Source organism: Phyllobates terribilis, unplaced genomic scaffold (genome assembly GCF_046119375.1).
Source record: "Phyllobates terribilis strain yellow unplaced genomic scaffold, ASM4611937v1 Scaffold_9__5_contigs__length_417890890, whole genome shotgun sequence".
In the NCBI taxonomy this organism is placed as follows: domain Eukaryota; kingdom Metazoa; phylum Chordata; class Amphibia; order Anura; family Dendrobatidae; genus Phyllobates; species Phyllobates terribilis.
Genome location: NW_027362769.1, coordinates 157,113,176 through 157,136,381, shown reverse-complemented (window position 1 = coordinate 157,136,381; position 23,206 = coordinate 157,113,176). Strand labels below are relative to the sequence as shown.

General features: G+C 44.5%; 1 protein-coding gene across 1 annotated transcript in view; it reads left to right on the top strand.

The window, feature by feature from the left end:
• ARHGAP15 (Rho GTPase activating protein 15) overlaps window positions 1–23,206 on the top strand; it is a 1,188,983-nt gene that overhangs the window by 697,215 nt on the left and 468,562 nt on the right. The window lies entirely within an intron of this gene.

The following is a 23,206-nucleotide window of genomic DNA, read 5'->3' as shown; positions in this document are numbered from 1 at the left end:
TGCCAGTAACATCCTGATGACATAGAGAGAGGCGGAATATCCACCTGCACAAGCGCCGGTCTCGGGAATGATGACACTTCCATGAAATCTTAGGCTGAGGAGCAGGTCCCAAAGACTGATATCTTTTTTAGGCGCCTTCATTCCCGGTGGCGGCACATGAGCAGATGAACATTCCAGCTCTCGCACCATCATCAGGATGTTACTGTGCATGGACCACCCCCGGACTGATGGCACTTAAGCGAGATGTGTTGGCTGGAGCAGGTCACAGTGACCTCTCAATCACTGGCGGGAGGCCCGGTGCTGGGAGGAGAAAGAGCAATCAGTGTCTGATGAAGATCCATATTTTTGGATGGAAACATTGCTAATATTATTTTTTTTTTTGGATAATCAAACTAAAAATCTAATTTATCTTCATTTTGGAGTGACAAGTATCTTTGCATTTTTGAAGTGCAATGCCAGGCATAGCCTATGGACAAGCCTGATGCTGTTGACTGGCAAAAACAATTAAACCTCTTTTTCTAATCCCTGAAAAATCTTTAATTTTGGATTATTAAGGAATCTGCATCCAGAACTTTAAACATTTGCGTTTCTCTAAATTAAAAGCTAAGAGCAGCGTATCAAATTTATCATCAATGTACAGTATCAGAAACATTAATGTTACAGTGTTTAGGCACGAAAATAAAATAAATAGCTTTTTGGAATAATGTTTTAATGATCACACAACCGATGTCATCGCCAGTACAGCGATCTGACTGAGCCAAAAGTGACTTCTGAATATTTGGCATTTAAACACATTGTTAGCAATTAACAGGTGGCTCTTTCATTGTCCAGTTTGCCTACAGAGAATTCCAAAAATTGGGATATTTTGAAATATTAATTTTTAACGCCACAGATTTTCTACAGCCTACACACGTATCTTCTTAAAGTAATTGCTTGTCTATATTGTAAAAATTTTAAATAATTCCGGGATAGTAATTAAAAATTATATCAAATTGGTTATTGTGTGACATTATCTTCTCATGAGAATGCCAAAGGATAACTTTTTTGGTATTATTATTTTTTTATTAGTTGATTTTCACCAATTTGGAAAAACTAAACTATAGATTTATAAAATATATAAACATATATCAAATTCATACGCGAAACTAAAATGTGAAATTTATTTAAAGGGGTTGTCCAGTACTTTTTTTTTTATTGAAGACCTTTTCTTAGCATAGCTTATCAATCTCAAATCAGTGGGGGTGCAACACCTGGCACCCCCGCCAATCAGCTGTATTGTGGCGGCAGCTGGGTGCTGCAGATCGGCTTCCATTCATTCCAATAGAGGCGGATGTGCAGTACCCGTCCACAGCCACTATGCAGTTAATGTAGCTGTGCTGTTCTGCTCTGTATCTGATCACATCCTACCACCGCTTGCACTGTAAACAGCTGTTTGGCGGTGTTGACGCGTGTTGTATGTGTGTGTACATATGTGAGCATGGGTGTGTGTCATTTGTGCCAGCCTGTGTAACCTGGCGCAGGGTGGTAGCCATGGATGAGGCGCTTGTCTGTGGTGCCTCGGCATTTTATATGAAAGTGGAGGTCCAGGCTGGGTGCGTGGACTTGTGCTGTGAGGGCATTACGCACGTGCTGGTCGCATGTAACTATTGTTGTGGGTTTGCCAGGACCAGATGTTTCACAGTTCATTGAAGGAGACCAACATTCAAAAATAAACTCTTTAATGAACGGTAACTTGGTAAGGGTTATATGCAAGGGATAGCGGGTACGAAGTCTTATGAATGTGTCCTTTACAACTTGAAGCATTTTACACGTAGTTTCCTTCCTTAGTAGTTTATTTCAAGGTCCTCTTTGTCCACTGTTTCTCCATACTTCACCACAACTCAGCTTTAACACAACAGTCCTGATCAACAAATGTCATCTACTTGTTCTGCAGTTCCGCATTCTCTTTTACCTTCAGCTTGCCAACATGGCCAGTAAAGCTGATGCACTGGAACTCCCGCATGTGACACTCTACTTGTCCCACATACTCAGTTCTGCTCTATGCCTGTTACATTCTAGTGTTATAAGCTCAGGGTCTTGTAGATAGGTAGATAGGTGTCCTCTCCTAGGACCTATGACCGGAAGGTCACTCTGTCTCTTAGTCACTTGTAATCTGGATCTCGCTATCCCTGCTCTTTGGTCTCCTCTCATTTAGGGTCATCCCCGAATGCAGGACTGCTAACCTTGGACCTTGTAGTACACTCACTAAGCACTCCAGGCCCTATCTGATCCTCTGACAGGAACTTGTCACTTTGCCTTGCACTAGCCCATTCCACTAAAATACACAAACATTATTAACGCATATCACTATTCATATTACACATTACAATAATGTGATTGGTGTCTTTAGGGAAAGGAATGTGACAGCAACAGTCCACCTCCTTATAGCTGAAATGGAGAAATTAGACTATAGGGACAGAAAACTGATGTGAGTGTTGATAATCTTTGCCTTTCACCTTGGAATAAGTTGGTACTATATAAACACATGTGACAAGGTTTCATAGTGCCTATTCCCACAAGTGCTCACCACTTCAACTTTTTAGGCTTTCATGTCTTGAACATAATCTCAGAATGTGCATTTTTGCACCTCTGCAACCTCCTGAAACCTGTTTTGTGGAAAGCCTTGACAGTTCTTCTAAAACTACTGTTAGGAGCCTCTGAGACATTCTGAAAGATTTGGCAAGTAAGCAACATGAATTTTTCGTATGTAAGGAGATGGACATGTAGCCCATGTTGCCACTTGAAGAAACAAGTTTAAATGTTATATGATGTAATGTGAAATGTGATATATACTGTGAATTATGATGTGCGTTATGTTAGTAATACTGGTAGTGCGTGTAGTTTGACAATAAGCATAGTGAGAGTTATTGTTTGGGACTAGTGCAGCATGGGAGGGGATGAGTTGAAGAGAATGTTACAATTTCCTGTTAGAAGATAGGGCTTGGAGTGCATAGAAAGAGTACCTAAGGTCCATTGTGAGCAGGGCTGCAGTCTGGGGGTCCCTAAAGTGAGAGGAGACCAAAGGAAAGAGATCGCGAGATCTGGAGCAGAAATGACTAAGAAACAGAGTGATTGATCAGAGATGGATCCTGGGAAAGGACACATAGCAGAAAGATCCAGAGTTTATAACTCTTGAAAGTAATGGGCATAGACAGGACTGAGTATGTGAGACAAGGAGTACGTCCTGAGTGGAAGTTCCAGAGCGTCAGAGAGCTTGAAGCTAAGTCTGGCCATCTTGGCATCCTAAGAGGAAAGAAGATGCAGAACCATGGGGCGAGTAAAGGACTCTTGCTATGCAGGACTGTTGTGTCGAGCTGCATTGTGGTGAAGTAGTAAGAGACAGTGGAGACAGGGGACAAATAGAGATAGTAAAGAGGAAAGGTGAAGAATGGAAAATACTAGAAGAAAGAGGATGGAATCTGTTTGTGGAAAGTGCTTCAAGTTATAAAGGAAACATTCATAAGACTATGTGTACCTGCTATCACTAGTATACATTCCCTACTAATTTCCCAATCAGTAAAAGTTTATTTTCAACTGGTGGTCTCTCTCATTGAACTTTCCAACACCTGGTCCTGACAAACCAACAACATCAGTTACATGCGGCCTGTGTACCTCCCCTAAAGCACAAGTCCGCACACCCAGCCTGGACCCCCATTTTCATGTAAAAAAGACAAGTACCTTGCCCACGGCTACTGCCCCATGCCACGTTACACATATTTGGTATATTCACATAATAGCTTTCCTTCATGTTTATTTGCTTTTAGGAATCCAGTATATTCACTACTGTTATCAATCACTATAAATACACTGCTCAAAAAAATAAAGGGAAATAAATCAACAGAATAGAACTCCAAGTAAATCAAACTTCTGTGAAATCAAACTGTCCACTTAGGAATCAACACTGATTGACAATCAATTTCACATGCTGTTATGCAAATGGAATAGACAATAGATGGAAACTATTGGCAATTATCCAGACATCCTCAATAAAGGAGTGGTTCTGCAGGTGGGGACCACAGACCACATCTCAGTACCAATGCTTTCTGGCTGATGTTTTGGTCACTTTTGAATGTAGATTGTGCTTTCACACTCGTGGTAGCATGAGACGGACTCTACTACCCACAGAAGTTGCTCAGGTAGTGCAGCTCATCCAGGATGGCACATCAATGCGAGCTGTGGCAAGAAGGTTTGCTGTGTCTTTCAGCGTAGTGTCCAGAGGCTGGAGGCGCTACCAGGAGACAGGCCAGTACACCAGGAGACGTGGAGGGGGCCGTAGGAGGGCAACAACCCAGCAGCAGAACCGCTACCTCCACCTTTGTGCAAGGAGGAACAAGAGGAGCACTGCCAGAGCCCTGCAAAATGACCTCCAGCAGGCCACAAATGTACATGTGTCTGCACAAACGGTTAGATACCGACTCCATGAGGGTGGTATGAGGGCCCGACGTCCACAGATGGGGGTTGTGCTCACAGCCCAACACCGTGCAGGATGTTTGGCATTTGCCACAGAACACCAGGATTGGAAAAGTTGCCACTGGCGCCCTGTGCTCTTCACAGATGAAAGCAGGTTCACACTGAGCACAAGTGACAGATGTGACAGAGTCTGGAGACACCGTGTAGAGCGATCTGCTGCCTGCAACATCCTTCAGCATGGCCGGTTTGGCAGTGGGTCAGTAATGGTGTGGGGTGGCATTTCTTTGGAGGGCCGCACAGCCCTCCATGTGCTCTCCAGAGGTAGCCTGACTGCCATTAGGTACCGAGATGAGATCCTCAGACCCCTTGTGAGACCATATGCTGGTCTGGTTGGCCCTGGGTTCCTCCTAATGCAGGACAATGCCAGACCTCATGTGGCTGGAGTGTGTCAGCAGTTCCTGCAAGATGAAGGCATTGAAGCTATGGACTGGCCCGCCTGTTCCCCAGACCTGAATCCGATTGAGCGCATCTGGGACATCATGTCTCGCTCCATCCACCAACGTCACGTTACACCGCAGACTGTCCAGGAGTTGGTGGATGCTTTAGTCCAGGTCTGGGAGGATATCCCACAGGAGACCATCTTCAACCTCATCAGGAGCATGCCCAGGCATTGTAGGAAGGTCATACAGGCATGTGGAGGCCACACACAATACTCAGCCTCATCAGGAGCATGCCCAGGCATTGTAGGGAGGTCATACAGCCACGTGGAGGCCACACACAATACTCAGCCTCATCAGGAGCATGCTCAGGCATTGTAGGGATGTCATACAGGCACGTGGAGGCCACACACAATACTGAGCCTCATTTTGACTTGTTTTGAGGACATTACATCAAAGTTGGATCAGCCTGTAGTGTGTTTTTCCACTTTAATTTTAGTGGTGACTCCAAATCCAGGCCTCCATTGGTTAATACATTTGATTTCCATTGATGATTTTTGTGTGATTTTGTTGTCAGCACATTCAACTTTGTACAGAACAAAGTATTCAATGAGAATATTTCATTCATTCAGATCTAGGATGTGTTATTTTAGTCTTCCCTTTATTTTTTTGAGCAGTGTATAAACCTAGAGAAACCTGGGACAGTGATTGATTGTAAGAATACTTAGAGTGGTTATTAGTGTTGAGCGATACCTTCCGATATCGGGAAATATCGGATCGGATTAGATCGGACCGATGCACAAAAAATATCGGATATCGCCTATTCTGATCCCGGAAACCAATGCAAGTCAATGGGACACAAATATCGGAATGAAAATAAACCCTTTCTTTCCTTGTAGGTTAATTCTACATGAAGGAAAACAACTAAGAATAATGTAGAATGTATTGCATGAAAAGCCAGCAATTCAGCAGAGGCATACACCGGTACCCGACAATTTAGAACAGAAAGAATAAAGCATCACACATAGATTAGATAGATAGAAACATGTCAGTCACATATATAAGAAGTACAGTGACAGTGTTGCTTAATGTACTTGTCATTTAGTGTTAAAGGATTTATTAAAAAAATAATATTGTTTTCATGCACCGTCTCTTTAAAAAAGCCGGCCGGCAATTCAGCATCAGTTCCCGACAATTTATAACAGAAAGAATAGAGCATCACACATAGATTAGATAGATAGATAGAAACATGTCAGTCACATATATAAGAAGTACAGTGATAGTTTTGATTACTGTACTTGTCATTTAGTGTTAAAATAAAGGATTTATTAAAAAAAAATTGGCGTGGGGTTCTCCGTAATTTTAGTCTCTAGCGGAGGTTAAGCAGACGGCTGGGGTAGATGTTTGAAGCCTGGGAAGGGGGTAATACCCACAGAGCTTCCCAGGCTACTAATATTAGCCCCCATCTGAATACCTAGCCTTTACTAGCTATTAAAATGGGGGACCCCCAAAAAAATGACGTGGGGTCCCCCCTATTTTAATAGCTAGCAAAGGCTAGGCAGACAGCTGGGGGCTGATATTAATAGCCCAGGAAGGGTGCCATGAATATTGGCCCCCTGCCAGGCTAGAAACACCAGCTGTCAGCCGCCCCAGAAATTCTGGCACTTAGCCTCGCTCTTCCCACTGCCCTGTAGCGGTGGCAGTGGGGTAATAGGGCTGGGGTTGATGTCAGCTTATAATGCCAGCTGACATCAAGCCCAGGTTAGTAATGGAGAGGCGTCTATAAGACACCCCCATTACTAACCCCATAGTCAAAGTTAAAAAAAACACAAGCACCCAGAATAAAGTCCTTTAATTGAAATAAACACTCAATTCTTTATTGTTCTAAATTAAACCATACTTACCATCACGCCCATTCCAGCTGAAGCCAATGTCTTCTGCAATAAAAGTAAAATAATAAAGCAACATCATCCTTACCTTTCCATGGTTCACATGACAGCTTCTGCTCTGCTACATTGACATGACAGGCTGGATCGCAGCCGAAAGCTGCCATCCAGCTTGCCATACCGCAGACACTGAGAAGTGCAGGCATGCTTGCGCTCCTCAGTGTCTCGCTGTGACGGCATAAAGATGAGCCGAGGTCATGTCCAATGAACTCAGCTCACCTCATGAACGTCACTGACAGCGTGGGAAAATTCTCCTGCGCTTGCAGTGAGCGTGAGAGAACTCTCCTGCTGAAGCTCTGAGTGCAGGAGAATTTTCCCACGCTGTCAGTGACGTGCATGAGGTGAGCTCATGTCCAATGAACTCAGCTCACCTCATGCACGTCACTGACAGCGCGGGAGAATTCTCCTGGGCTCAGCGCTTCAGCAGGAGAATTCTCCCACGCTGGGATGGCATTGAGATGACAGGCTGGATGGCAGCTGAGTGCTGAAATCCAGCTTGTCATCCTTCAGAGAAACTGCAGAGCGCAAGCATGACTGCGCTTCTCAGTGTCTGCGCCATGGCAAGCTGGATGGCAGCTTTTGGCTGCGATCCAGCCTGTCATGTGAATGTAGCAGAGCTGAAGCTGTCGTGGTAACCATGGAAAGGTAAGGATGAGGTTGGTTTATTATTTTACTTTTATTGCAGGAGATCGTTGGCTTCAGCTGGAATGGGTGTGATGGTAAGTATGGTTTAATTTAGAACATTAAAAAATTGTGTGTTTATTTCAATTAAAGGACTTTATTCTGGGTGTTGTGTTTTTTAAATACTTTCTAGAAATTCATGGTGGTCATGTCTAATATTGGCGTGACCCCATGAATTTTGGGCTTAGGACCAGCTGATAATGCCAAGCTGGCCCTAACCCCTTTATTACCCAGTGAGCCACCACACCACGGCCCTGGATGAGTTGGGTACAGCGCCAGAAGATGGCATTTCTATGAACGCGCCATTTTCTGGGGTGGCTGCGGACTGCAATTTGCAGCGAGAGGGGCCCAGAAAGCTTGGGGCTCCCTGCGCTGCGGTTCCAGCCCCCAGCTGCCTAGATGTACCTGGCTGGACACAAAAATAGGGCGAAGCCCCACGTATTTTTTTTAAAATTATTTCATGAAATTCATGAAATAATTTAAAAAAAAGGGCTTCCCTATATTGTTGTGTCCGGCCAGGTACAAATAGGCAGCTGGTGGTAGGGGGCAGCCCGTTCCTGCCTGCTGTACCTGGCTGGACACAAAAATACCCAATATTTCAGTATCGGAATGCTCAACACTAGAGGTTATAAAACAAAGTAAAAATGCAATATTGTATTAAACTTCATTGCACTTTTTTATTTAAATATTTTGAAAGAGGGAAACTAAAGAAAAAGAAAATATATTAACCAAACCTGTTTACTTGTGTTTAATCCACACCAGGAACTAAACATGCTGCTACCCAAAATACAGATCGCTGTGTCCTCTGAAGTGCTCCTCTATGAATGGCATTTGTGATTGTGTGTGACTCACAATACAAACAAAATCCCTGTGTTAACCAAAGACTTTTGGTTTGATGGGAAAAATCATAGGTTTGCAAAGTGCTGAACTCATATAAATATAAATATACTTGTTTACCAGGTTTTGTTCTGGAGAATTGCAGCTTTCAAGATTTGCTTGTGTTTGCTTAATACCACAGCTTCATCATCCAGCTCACATGATGTTCACAGGCCAAGACAGTGTAACCCTGTATAGTGAGGCTGCAAAAAGACGATGGGCTTGGTAGAGTGAAAAGATTTAGTGGTGGTTTCCATCCTATATGTGGGACCCATACCTCATCTGACCCCTTTTTGTATCCGTAAATAAAAGGTGCGCTGGTGGCCTTTTGTATTGAAGACCATAGAAATTTATAGATACAGTCGAACCATCAATTTTATTAGATGCACAAATGACTCGCCCCCTGGGCCGTGGGGCACCCGGAACCGGGCTTCAGTGCAATGATGGGGGTAGTAGTGGCAACCCGATCCCGTGACTCAGGGTGGTCAGACCAAATGCTGTGGCAGTCTATTTGTAGGGTTATGAATGTCCACCTATGCCACCCGTGGATTGCGGTCAAGGATGACAGCCGCTGCAAGGCAGACCGCTGAGGCTGGTGTTAGTGTGCAGCACAGGGATAGGATAACTCCCCACGGAAAGAGTGTAGCCTCAGGGCAGTGTAAGAGGATTCTGGGGGTTATGGTGCAGGCACAGCATAGATCACACAGAGTCCAATGGTACAGTTCAGGCCTTTTACTCACAGTTGAAATCCAAGCAACTTCTGTCAGCAATGACTGCCCAAGCCGTGCTGCGTCCACCAGGTGAGGGGCTCGGTCAACCCCCAGGCAGTTCAAGAGTATGGCACAGGACTCCCTTCTATCCTTTCTCTGGCCTCTCATGCCCCACCAGTGACCACGCTTCTGTCCAGCTGCCTCGGGCCTTCTCTTGGTGAAACTTGGCGCCAGTCTCCCTGACCCTATGCGGTGCCTTCCTAGCGGGTGTAGCAGGGGGTCGCACCAATAGATGATCACGACCTCCGGTCTTTGGCTGAGGGATAATTTACCTCCACCAACTTGGGAATCCGGTACCCTTCCACGGCCTGACCCTTCACCCGATATAACGCGGGCTTGCAACGGTTGCTGTGCATTCTGCTCTCTTAGGGTCCCTTCTGCCTTCTTGTTTCTGGAGCCTTTCTACTCCTCTGTCTCTCCTCTTTCCTTTCTTCTCCTTCTCCTCTTCTCCTCTCTGGCTCCAGCCTCTTCTCTAGGCCTGCCTTCTGAGCAGAGCTCCTACAGAGCCTCTGCTCCCTGTCACCTCTCTACTGTACTGACTGGACTTCTCTCTGAACTAAGATGGCTCCCACCTTTTATCTGCTTCTGTGTTTCTGAGCCCAGGTGACCTGCACCCAATGAGCTCCTTCCTATGCTCCAGAAACCGTCCCCTTCTGCTCCTACATCACTGGGTTCTCTCCCCCCTCCCCACTCCAGCCAGGGACATGGTCAGTTGTGCCTGCAATTACATGGGAGCACCGTCGAGCTGTCCCCCGGAAATGGGGTGTGTAAGTGTATGTATGCAGCTAACTGAGCCCTGGTCCACACTCCATCCTTACCTGGGAGTGGAATATCATATCTCTGGTTGAGGTGCAATACCCCTGTAGCAATCGAACCCTCGGGGCGCTACACAAAATTAGCCACATCAATGGCTGAAGACCTTTTCTGGGCCGAATAGGATCAGAGGTTATGGTCGGTGGAAGCTTCGTAATTACACCAAAATGGCCAATGCACAAAGACAAATGCCCAATGTTCCTTTCCAGTCCTCAAAGAGGGTAGTCATCCAATCACTTTCCTAAAAATGGATCTAGAATTCTTCAATTAATTCAACCCCATCAAAACACATATATGGGCATGCTAGTCTTTTGAAATGTAAATCCATCTGTTGCTACATTACCAAGAAATTAGCATTTTCATTCATATGCAAATTAGGCAAAAAGTTCTCAGGCAAAACAGAGCACTTCCTGAGCCTCTGCCTCCTGAGTTTGTTTCCCTGCCCAGCATGAGCCTCATTAGCTTGATTGATAGCTCAAAAGCTAATTTCCTTGCTGGTGTCACACAGAGAGTGAACCATCAATCAAGCTAAAGAGGCTGGTGCTGGGCGGGGAAACAGCCTGGGGAGGCAGAGGCTTCACACACCCAGAGCACTTAATAACTAATTTGTATATACTGTACAGTTGTGCTCAAAAGTTTACATGCCCTGGCAGAATTTTTCCTTTCTTGGCCTTGTTTCAGAGAATATGAATAACAAAAACCTTTTTCTCCACTCATGATTATTGGTTGGGTGAAGCCATTTATTGTCAAACTACTGTGTTTTCTCTTTTAAAATCTTAATGACAACCAAAAACATCCAAATGACCCTGATTCACATCCCCCAGGCGGTGGAAGCTGTAGCTGACTTTCTAAAATGGGCTCACAGCTGGCGTACTTTGACAAGCAAATCTGGCAGGTCCGGGTAGGTTTTGAGAAACTGCTGAACCACGAGGTTAAGCACATGGACCAGGCATGATATATGTGTGAGCTCGCCTCGCCTCAGTGCCGCCACCAGGTTCCAGCCATTGTCACACACGACCATGCCTGGCGGTAGCTTCAGTGGTGTGAGCCACAGATCTGCCTGCTCTTTCAGAGCTGTCCACAACTCTTCAGCATTGTGCGGTTTGTCACCTAAACATATTAGCTTCAGCACAGCCTGTTGCCGCTTGGCTGAGGCAGTGCTGCAGTGCTTCCAGCTTGTGACTGATGTGGTCATTTCGGAGATGGAGGCTGAAAAGGAGAAGGAGGCTGAGGAGGATGAGGTGCAGGAGGATGAGGTACAGGAGCTGTAGACTGTGGGGGCAACCCTGATTTACCTAGGGTCCGCAATCCTTGGCATCGGGAGGATGTGTTCCATCCCAAGGTCCGACTGGGTCCCGGCTTCCACTCTGTTAATCCAGTGTGCCATCAGCGAGATGTACCGTCCCTGCCCACAAGCACTTGTCCACGTGTCCGTGGTTAGGTGGACTTTCCCAGTAACTGCATTGTTGCGGGCATGGCTAATTTTGTGGGACACGTGCTTGTGTAATGCGGGGACGACACACTGGGAGAAATAGTGGCGACTGGGGACCAAGTACCGAGGGACAGCCGCCGCCATCAGGTTGCGGAAAGCTTCCGTCTCCACGGGCCTAAAAGGCTACATTTCGAGCGCAAGCAGTCGCAAAATGTGGGAGTTTAGTAGTGTGGACTGTGGGTCATTGGCTCGTATTTGCACTTGCGTTCCAAGGACTGGGGTATGGACAACTGAAGGATGCGCAGGGACAAGGACGTGCTTGCTGATGGTGCTAGTTGAGGTTGTGCAATGACAGGTGCAGGGCAGGAGGCATCTTCGCATGCACTGTGGACAAGGGATTGGCTTGCACGCACAAAAGCGGAAGAAGCAGTGGTGTCACCCGCAGACACTGTTCCTGGACCCTGGGGTTCGGCCCACAAAGTCGGGTTCTTTGCTGCCATGTGCCTGATCATGCTGGTTGTGGTCAGGCTGGTAGTTTTGCTACCCCAGCTGATGCTGGCCTTTCAGGAGGTGCAAATGGCCTTTTTGGAGTTATCGGCAGACTCTTTAAAAAACAACCAGACTCGGGAAGACCTAACAGTTGAACTGGCAACTTCCATCATGCTGGTGTTACGGGGAACTGTTGCCCGCTTTCTGTCTACGGCCACCACACTGCTTCTTCCTGCCTGTTGGGGTGCTCTACCCCCCCCCCCCCGTGTGCTGCTGTCCTCGCTCTACATGTCCTCCTGCCAGGTTGGGTCAGTTACTATATCATCCACCACCTCGTCTTCCACTTCTGCACCCTGGTCCTCCTCCTGACTTTCTGGCAACTGTATCTCATCATCGTCCACCTCTTGTGACACTTTCCCACCGTCGCCTTTGCTTGACCGTGGCTGCTCAAATATTTGGGCATCGCTATATGCGATCTCCTCTTGCCCTGCTTCAAGTGGACAGGGCGAGAGGCCCGAATCTATAAATGGAAAAGTGAACAGCTCTTTGGAGTGTCCAAGTGTGGGATCAGTTGTCTCTGGGCACTCGGTATGGTGGGAGGAAGAAGGATCAGGGTGAGGAATATGCGGTCCAGAATCACGGCTACTGAGACTTGACCGTGTAGAAGACAGGGTGGTGGTGCTGGCTAAGTGACTGGAAGCATTATCTGCTATCCAACCAATAACCTTTTCACACTGCTCTGTGTTCAATAGTGGTGTGCTGCGGTCCCCTAGAAATTGGAACAGGAAGGTCGAGCGAGAAGATGTGGGTGTTTGTTGTGCCATAATTTCAGCTTGCCCACGGCCTCGGCCTCTGCATGCACCATCACCATCACATCCAGTTCCCCGTCCCTTGCCACGTGCCTTGCCCATTTTAAATGGAGAACAATATCTTCCACGTTCAGTACAAATGGCTGAATTTAGAGCGAACTCATATGTGATCCGTGTGACGAACAAACCACAGTTTTAAATAGCTGGCCTGTAGGTAACTATTTTTAACAGCAAACTGGTGTCAATAACTTTGCTGACACACTGAAACAAAATTTTAATGGAGGCCAGAAATGGCAGAATTTTCAGTGCAATTATATGTGATCCATGTGACGGACAAACCACAGTTTTAAATAGCTGGATTTTTAGCGCTGTAATATGGAAAGGACCTGGCTGTATTCTGCAGTGCCAACAAGCTAATGTCACAGAAAAACGGTGTTCTCTGGATTGCTTTTTAAGCAAATAATCAGAATTAACATAAAAAAAAAATTATTCCTGGCCCCTGATACCTGGGCCTATTTCTACAAATATCTGTAAAAGCACCAGTTGACAGAACTGGAATGGGACACTCTTGCTATGTGCACTGCAGTCTGCTATATACACTGCTTGCCTGATATCTCTGCAGATGGATTAGTCCTCAGAAGGACTGTTTGTTGAGATGGATATGTTTCTCTAATATAGTTTGGTACACCTAAACTAACTAGTAACAAGCAAATCTCTCCCTAGCTCAGCAGCAGCTCTCCCTACACTGTCTGATTCCGGAGTGACTGTGACGAGCATGGCGGCGCCAGGTCTGATATAGACCTGATGATGCTGTGCAGCCAGCCAATCACTGTAATGCCACAACCAGCATGGCTACGGCATTACAGTGTGTGGCAGGCAATCCCTGCATGTTGATTGGCGCTCTAAAGAGAACCAAATATGCAGGGAGGGGACCCGAGCTCCCGCCGAGCAACCCGGAAATACTCAGCGAGCGCCGAGCATGTCGAGCAGTGAGATGCTCGGGCGAGCACCAAGCAATAGCGAGCATGCTCGCTCATCACTAGTAATGTTGCAAAAGAAAAAAATAAATAAATAGCGCCATATATGCTGCAAAGTGACGAAAATTCAGCATAACCTCAAATTTCAAATATAGCCTACAAACATCACAATTACATCTACTGACTTCTTCATTAATATGTATTCTGTCCCAGATCTCCAAATTTCTCTACTTGCTAATGACTGGGTCACAGTCTATGAAATTAGGAATCTTTACAAATATTGTCTTAGGATTAATATTTTGACTTAAATTTATATGATATATTCAATTAATTATCAAAATATACAATATTTTTGAAAAAAAATATTGTCAAAGAATGAAGTTTGTTACCAGTTTTTGGCTCAATTTGGAAAATACTGAATGAGCCAAAGAGTATTGGCTGTGACAATCCAATATGTCCCACAGTACAGATTGGGAAAATGTAATTCTGATTTATTTCATGTTTTTTTTTTCCTTTTGCAACAAAACACTGGTGACTAACTGTAGTGGGAATGTTTTTCTACCAGCGTCTTGACACCAATAAATTGAAAAACATTTAATTATACAATATGGTGCTAAACTGTTATGATGATAACAATAATTATTTATTAAGATTTGCAGTAGTAGTTCTAATGATAGTAGTAGTAATAGTTATAACAGTTGGAATAGTTATCATAGTAGTAACCATAGTTATATTAGTCATATTTGTTGTACCAGTAGGAATGATAATAACAGTAGTCATAGACGTCCTTCGCCTATATAGCAACTTTAAGGGTATGTTCATATGTTACATTTTTGCTGACATTTTTCAGGCCACCACTCTGGTTTTTGGTGCAGCAAGAAAATTCTGCAAAAACGCACCTTGCGAACATACCCTAAAAGTTACTAAACGGGTAAAATGCAGCAAAATGCTGCAAAAATGCCACATATGAATATACTGTTATTGTGCTTTTTGTGTCTTATTTTATGTCTTATGTTACACTTTTAATGGAAATTGTCTCTTCAGAGAGGAGAGGACTAGAACTCTAGTGCCACCTATAGGAAGTAGCAATCCTAAAAGTCAATATCGACTCTCTAACAGGGCTTGTCACCTGACTTGACATTCTGCTTCTGGCTTTTATCCTAATTTGCAGACACGGTGTTTCGGGGTTCTGCCCGTCGTCAGCGCAAAGTGTGAGATCGTGTTTGGCTGGGTGAGAGGTGTCTGACTGGGGTCCAAGGGGTAACGTTTCACCTTGCGGAGAATGACAGGATACACAGAACCTATATTTGCTCGTCCTTTATGTATAGCACCCTTCAATTAAAAGTATTTAAAATAAATAATAGTAGTAGTGGTAGTAGTTATAAAAATAGTAATTGTTTACAGATTAGTAGTCACTAGTTATTAGCAGTTATATTTATCATACCCCCGAAAGAAACTAATATGAAACGTGCGTCGGGGTACCCTTCCCTACCTCCTCCAAGTTGTTAAAATTTTTGCTATCAATTGATCTTGTGACTATTTTTTGTGTATTTATTACTGATTCATATTGTACTGTACCCACTATGGGATATTATTGATGGAATCTGTTGTGCCCTTGTTTATGCTACTCAGTGGCCTCAGTATGATATGTAGTTTAAATCCTGTATGTTCTATTATGATTGCGTCTTTTTTTTACTTTTTCTTGTTTATCAGTGTCCTGGATAGGTGGGGTGTCTGCCACATTTCTCTCCCTCCTTTTTAACTTTTTTTATCATGTTGGATTAATTTTTCATAAAGGCTATTATTATTTATTTGGCTGCATTAGTTTCCATTGTTTTTGGGATTTCATATACTTTTTGAAAGTGCCTATTATTTATTGACCATCGCCCTCTTGGTTTTCAGATATATTTACAATAGCAGGTAGTATTAGTAATAGTTATAACGAGCATATAAAAATTAGATCCGATTTTCATTCAGAAAGTTGGGACAATTTTTTTCTTACTTGTCATCCGTGTGCATTTTTTTTTTACCCAGCAGCTATTAATTCTTTACAAGACCATTTACAGTTTCCTGTTAAAGAATTGTAATGTACCCGTAAACATCACATGCTATGTTGTGTCTCTGTATGGCATATGATTTTTTTCTCACACCCATCCAATCTTGGAGTGAAATCGCAGCATTTTGCATTTTTTTCATAGGCAGATTCTATTAGTGAAAAAAATCAGACATCAGCACTGCCTCATTGAATATCATTGGTGCTATCCAAAAAAAAATTAGATAGCACTCATCTGATTTATACAGTGATGTGAGCAAGCCCTTAGTTTAATAGCAGTGGAGATAATAACGGTAGTATCATTTCTAATAGTAGTAGTCATAGTAGCATCAGTAGTAGTATTAATCGTAACTCATATTGGTGGCACTAGCAATATTAATAAAACAGTAGTTGGAGTAGTAAAAGTAGTAGCAGTAGTAGTAGTGATAGTAGTAATTTGCAGAAGATGGAGTTTGAGTCAAATTTTCTGAAACGTGTGGTTCAAACATTCATATACTGTATATCGAGATACGATTCGAAATAAAAAAAAAAAAATGGCTGGCACCATTTCTGTTAGAACTCTCCTGTTAGGTTTTTTCTAGTTTGCTGGTCACATGACCTTTTTTGCCTATTTAATCCTGCTCCGTCCTCCTGGCCTTGCTGGACTTCATTGTAATTTGTACTCTTGAGCTAGCTTGGTGCTCTGTTACCTTTCTCTGTCAGTTTTGCTAGGTCTTCGGACCTCTATGTTCTTTGTAGTTTGTTTGTCTTATTTCTGCTACAATTTCTGCTAGAAGGGGTCCATCTTTCTCCCAGTCCCTAGTTCTTGTAGGGATCCCTTCCTCACATCTATAGGTCTTCGTTCAGACTAGCCGAGGACTTTAGCGAGTCTGATCGCAGGATCAGGTTCCCCGTTACATCGTAGGGATCCAGCTTAGTTCTATTGTAGGGACAGATCTCCTGTCTTTCCTTAGTGCTTGTAGCAGATCATAACAGTAAGTCCAGCCCAAATAATTTCTCTAAGGAAAGACCTCCAGTTTCCATCATGGTCTCGGTTCAGGATTTGGCTCAATGCTTGCAGGGACTCTCTCTGGAGGTGGCCGAGCTCCAACAACACGTGAGTAGCTGTTCTGGAGCGCATTTTGTGGAGCCAAAGGTACGTCTGCCTGATCTATTTTTCGGTGAACAACAAGATTTTTTTTTCCTTTAAAAATGCTTGTTTGCTGTATTTTCGTTTGAGGCCCAGATCCTCTGGTGATGAATCACAGCGCATAGGGTTCATAATGTCACTTTTGTGCAAAGAACCTCAGGGATGGGCCTTTTCTCTCCAACCTAGTGATCCGTGCATTAGATCAGTGGATAGGTTTTTTTCTGCTTTGGGGTTGTTGTATGATGATCCTGATCGTGTCTCATCTGCTGAGTCTGAATAAAGACGTTTGAGGCAGGGATCAGGTAATGTGGAAAATTATTGTACTCACTTCCGTCGGTGGTCTGCTCAGGTGGGGTGGAACGATTCAGCTTTGAAAAGTTTGTTTCTTGCGGGGCTAGGTGAAAGGGTTAAGGATCTGCTGATTGCTTATCCTTCACCTGGAAACTTGCAGGAGGCAATGCAATTAGCTATACGGGTGGACAGGAGACTGCGTGCAAGGGTTAATGAGAGTAAATCCTCTGCCATGTCAGCTCCGAGTCTTGAGAGGGTCTGTACTGACATTGGAGAGCCGATGGAGATTGGGGCGATGTCACCCCGCTCTCAGAAAAAAGACGGCACATTTTCTGAAGGTTTGTGCTTTTATTGCGGTGGATCTGACCATTTTATTAAGATCTGTGTGCTTCGTATGAACAAAGAAAAAAAAAAGGTCAGTTACGCCCGTATAGCCTGTTTAAATACTAAGGGTGTACTTCTTTCTGCTACTACCACTGCTCAGGAAGAATTAATTGAATTTTGGGTATTTGTGGATTGTGGTTCTACTCTGAATGTGATTGATGGGGGATTCTTGGAAAAACTTAAATTAAAACCCAAACCTTTGTCATCCCCTATTGCCGTGGTTTCTGTCGATGGCTCTCCCTTGAAATGTGTTACTCACAAGGTTTAAGAATTTCCCCTCACTATTAATGGTATTCACCAAGAGAATTTGGATTTGGTAGTATTAAATAATTTGCCTTCTCCAGTAGTGTTGGGGTTACCCTGGTTAAAATGCACAATCCTGTACTGGATTGGTCTACCAATGATATTAAGTCCTGGAGCCCTAAGTGTTATGACAAGTGTTGTAACGGTCACATTGCTGCTGTGGATAAAGGGGAATTACCTGTACCTATTCAGGATTTTTGGAAAGTTTTTTCTGAGAAGGAATCGCAAATTTTGCCTCCCCATAGAGACTATGATTGTACCATTGAATTTATCCCTGGAGCGACTCTTCCTAAAAGTCGTTTATTTAATCTTACTATTCCTGAGAGAAAGGCTTTGGAGGAATACATACAGACAAGCTTGGCCGCCGGTCACATTAGGCCTTCCAAGTCTCCTGTGGCTGTTGGATTTTTTTTTGTTTAAAAAAAGGACGGCGGTTTACGTCTGGACTTTCGTGAGATTAATAAAATTACTGTACACAATCCTTACCCACTGCCATTGATTCCTGATTTGTTTAACCAGTTAGTGGGGGCCAAGTGGTTCTCTAAAATTGATCTCCGGGGGGCATACAATTTGTTGCGCATGAAGGAGGGTGATGAATGGAAGACTGCTTTTAACACTCCTGTGGGTCATTTTGAGAATCTGGTTATGCCTTTTGGTCTTACCAATGCTCCAGCATTTTTTCAGAATCTTATTAATGACATCCTTAGACCTTTGATCGGCAAAAATGTGGTTGTGTATTTGGATGACATTCTGATTTATTCGCCTGATCTGGAGTCTCATTGGCGGAGCGTACGTGAGGTATTGCAGTTATTGATTGACAATTCGCTTTTTGCTAAGCTGGAGAAATGTGAGTTCGCTGTTCAGAGAATTAGTTTTTTGGGCTACATTATCTCCAGCGAGGGCTTTGAGATGGACCCGGTGAAAGTTCAAGCTGTGCAGGAATGGCCTAGGCCTATTGGTTTGAAATCGATACAGAGGTTTTTGGGTTTCGCCAATTATTACAGAAAATTTATAAAAAAAATTTCTATTATTGTCAAACCACTGACCGATCTCACCAGGAAAGGTGCTAATACAGTTCAGTGGACTACTGAGGCCATTGAGGCGTTTGTGTTTCTAAAGGAGAGGTTCAGCTCTGCTCCCATCCTTATGCAGCCTGATGTGACTAAGCCGTTTTTGGTTGAGGTTGATGCTTCTTCTGTGGGGGTCGGTGCGGTGTTGTCTCAGGAAAACAAGGATGGAGTACATCCCTGTGCCTTTCTTTCAAAAAAATTTTCTGAGACTGAACTTAATTGCGATATTGGTAATCGGGAATTGCTGGCTATTAAACTCGCATTTGAACACTGGCGTCATCTCTTGGAAGGTGCTGAATTTCCCATTCAGGTTTTCACTGATCATAAAAATCTGATCTATCTTGATGCTGTCAAGCGCTTGAATGCCCGTCAGGCTAGGTGGGCACTTTTTTTCTCGCGGTTTAATTTTTCCGTTACTTACATCCCGGGTACCAAGAATGTTAAAGCTGATGCTTTGTCTCGGAGCTTTTCTCCCATGGTCGGTGCTGAGGAGGAGGAGAGCATTTTACAAGAAGGTGTTGTGATTGCTGCTTTGGACTCCGTTTTGGAGGATGATATTCTTAAAGCGCAGGAGAATGCCCCATCTAACACTCCCCATGGGAGGTTGTTTGTGCCTAGGACCTTTTGGAGAAATTTGTTTGTTTGAGTGTCATGAGTCTCGGTTGGCAGGTCATCCAGGAATTTCTGAGACCAAGAGACTTGTGGGTCGCAGTTTTTGGTGGCCTGGATGGCAGAAGGAAGTCATTAAGTGGGTGCATCAATGTACTGTGTGTGCTAGATCTAAATCTTCGCATGCTCCTGCTGCGGGGTTGCTTTGCCCTCTGGAGGTTCCTAGTGCACCTTGGACACATCTGGCTATGGACTTTATTACTGACCTTCCCCCCTCTGAGGGTTTAACGGTCATCTGGGTGGTCGTGGACCGTTTTAGCAAGATGTGTCACTTGGTTCCCTTCATCAAACTGCCCTGCGCTAAGACACTCGCTAAGGCCTTTGTCAAGGAAATTGTCAGACTACATGGCGTTCCTACTGACATTGTTTCCGATAGGGGACCTCAGTTCGTGGCTCGTTTTTGGCGTGCCTTTTGTGACAGGTTGGGAGTTCATTTGTCGTTTTCATCCGAATATCATCCTGAGTCTAATGGACAGACAGAAAGAAAGAACCAGGATGTTGAGCAGTTCTTGCGTTGTTTTGTGGCAGACAATCAAGAGGGGTGGTCTGAGTTTCTGCCACTTGCTGAATTTGCTCTTAACAACCATACATCCTCTTCTGCTGGGTGTTCGCCTTTTTTTTGTTGTTCTGGGAGACATCTGTCTTTTGGGTCATTCTCCAAATTGGTTTCGGCTGTGCCTGAGGAGGAGAGTTTTTCCGGTGATTTGGAGAGAGTTTGGACGGATGTGTGTGGTAATCTTCAGGAGGCTAACAAAAAATCTAAGAGGTACTTGGATAGGAAGCGGCAAGAGGTTTTGTTTGCTATTAGTGACATGGTTTGGTTGTCCTCTAAGAATCTGCGATTGAGGATTCCTTCTAAAAAATTGGGTCCCAAGCTTGTAGGGCCCTTTAAGGTGCTTCAGGTAGTTAACCAATCTGCTGTTAGGTTGGAGGTTCCTACCTCCTGGAAGATTAATCCGGTGTTTCATGTTTCTCTGTTGAAAAGAGCTGATGTGTCGGATGGTGACGCCTCTGCCACTGTTCCTCCGGTGGTGGAGGACGGGGAATATGAAATTTCCCGCATCCTAAATTCTAGACGGTATAGAGGGAGTTTGCAGTATCTCGTCGCTTGGAAGGGTTTCGGACCCGAGGATAACTCATGGGTGAGGGCGGATGATGTTTCTGCTTCCAGACTTGTCAGAGCATTTCACAGCAGGTTTCCTGATAAGCCCGGGCCTAGGGGATCCGGAGGATCCTCTTAGAAGAGGGGGTACTGTTAGAACTCTCCTGTTAGGTTTTTTCTAGTTTGCTGGTCACATGACCTTTTTTGCCTATTTAATCCTGCTCCGCCCTCCTGGCCTTGCTGGACTTCATTGTAATTTCTACTCTTGAGCTAGCTTGGTGCTCTGTTACCTTTCTCTGTCAGTTTTGCTAGGTCTTCGGACCTCTATGTTCTTTGTTGTTTGTTTGTCTTATTTCTGCTACAATTTCTGTTAGGAGGTGTCCATCTTTCTCCCAGTCCCTAGTTCTTGTAGGGATCCCTTCCTCACATCTATAGGTCTTCGTTCAGACTAGCCAAGGACTTTAGCGGGTCAGATCGCAGGATCAGGTTCCCCGTTACATCGTAGGGATCCAGCTTAGTTCTATTGTAGGGACAGATCTCCTGTCTTTCCTTAGTGCTTGTAGCAGATCATAACAATTTCCTGTCCTGCTGAAGTGTCAAAGATGGAGCTAATGTCTTTATGCTTGGCAGCATGGGTTTCCCCATATTGCCCTGTACCTATGACATCTAGCGGATTGTCACAAATCAGCGGTTCCCAGCAGAGGACAGTTTGTACGGAAGAGTAATTTTCCATCTCTAGAGTCACTGAGTAAGTCTCTCTCCCTGTAGATTGTAAGCTCATATGATCAGTGGGGTCCTCTCTCTCTCCTTTAGATTGTAAGCTCTTATGATCAGTGGGGTCCTCTCTTCTGTAGAGTGTAAAATGCAAAAAGTAAAAGCTGGTGATAAAAAGCGCTAAGGCATATAAAATTCTGCAATTGCTACCTTTATTGAAGTCCTTGTATAAACACAACGCGTTTCGACTGCATGCAAGCCGTCTTCATCAGGTGATTGCAGGCCGTCGAAGCGCGTTGTGTTTTTACAAGGACTTCAATAAAGGTAGCAGTTGCAGAATTTTATATGCCTTAGCGCTTTTTATCACCAGCTTTTACTTTTTGCACTTTCCACATTTCACCCCTTTTGGGGTTACTGGTGAGCTGCCTTGGCTTACTTTTTAATTTTAGCTCATGGACTTTTGCCCCTCATTTTGACATCCTAGCGCTTCCTACTACCAGCTTCAACGTCTTTTGTTCTTTTCTGAAGAGTGTAAGCTTTCATGGTCAGCGGGGTCATCTCTCTCTCCTGTAGAGTGTAAGCTCTTATGATCAGTGGGGTCCTCTCTCTCCTGTAAAGTGTAAGCTCTTATGGTCAGCGGGGTCCTCTCTCTCCTGTAGAGTATAAGCTCTTATGGTCAGCGGGATCCTCTCTCTATCCTGTAGAGTGTAAGCTCTTATGATCAGCCGGGTCCTCTTTCTCTCCTGTAGAGTGTAAGCTCTTATGATCAGCAGGGTCCTCTTTCTCTCCCGTAGAGTGTAAGCTCTTATGATCAGCAGGGTCCTCTTTATCTCTTCTGTAGAGTTTAATTTCTTATAATCAGTGGGGTCCTCGCTCTCTCCTGTAGAGAGTAAGTTCTTATGATCGGCAAGGTGCTCTCTCTTCTGTAGAGAGTAAGCTCTTGTGATCGGCAGGGTCCTCGCTCTTTCTCTTCTGTAGAGTTTAAGCTCTTATGATCGGTAGGGTCCTCTCTCTCCTGTAGAGTGTAAGCTCTTATGGTCAGTGGGGTCCTCTCTCTCTCTCCTGTAGAGTGTAAGCTCTTATGGTCAGTGGGGTCCTCTCTCTCTCCTGTAGAGTGTAAGCTCTTATGGTCAGCGGGGTCCTCTCTTTCTCCTGTAGAGTGTAAGCTCTTATGGTCAGCAGGGTCCTCTCTCTCCTGTAGAGTGTAAGCTCTTATGGCCAGCAGAGACCTCTCTCACTCTTTCTTCTGCAAAATGTAAGCTCTTAAAATCAGCGGGGTCCTCTCTTTCTCCTGTGGAGTGTAAGCTCTTATGGTCAGCAGGTTTCCTCTCTCTCCTGTGAAGTGTAAGCTCTTATGGTCAGCGGGGTCCTCTTTCTCTCCTGTAGAGTGTAAGCTCTTATGGTTAGTGGGGTCCTCTCTCTCCTGTAGAGTGTAAGCTCTTATGGTCAGCGGGGTCCTCTCTCTCTTATGTAGAGTGTAAGCTCTTATGATCAGCAGGGTCCTCTCTCTCTCCTGTAGAGTGTAAGCTCTTAAGGTTAGTGGGGTCCTCTCTCTCTCCTGTATATTGTAAGCTCTTATGGTCAGCGGGGTCCTCTCTCTCTCCTGTAGAGTGTAAGTTCTTATGGTCAGCAGAGTCCTCTCTCACTCTTTCTTCTGCAAAATGTAAGCTCTTAATATCAGCGGGGTCCTCTCTTTCTCCTGTAGAGTGTAAGCTATTATGGTCAGCAGGGTCATCTGTTTCTCACCTGTAGAGTGTAAGCTCTTATGGTCAGCGGGATCATCTCTCTCCCCTCCCCCACGTGTATCTTATG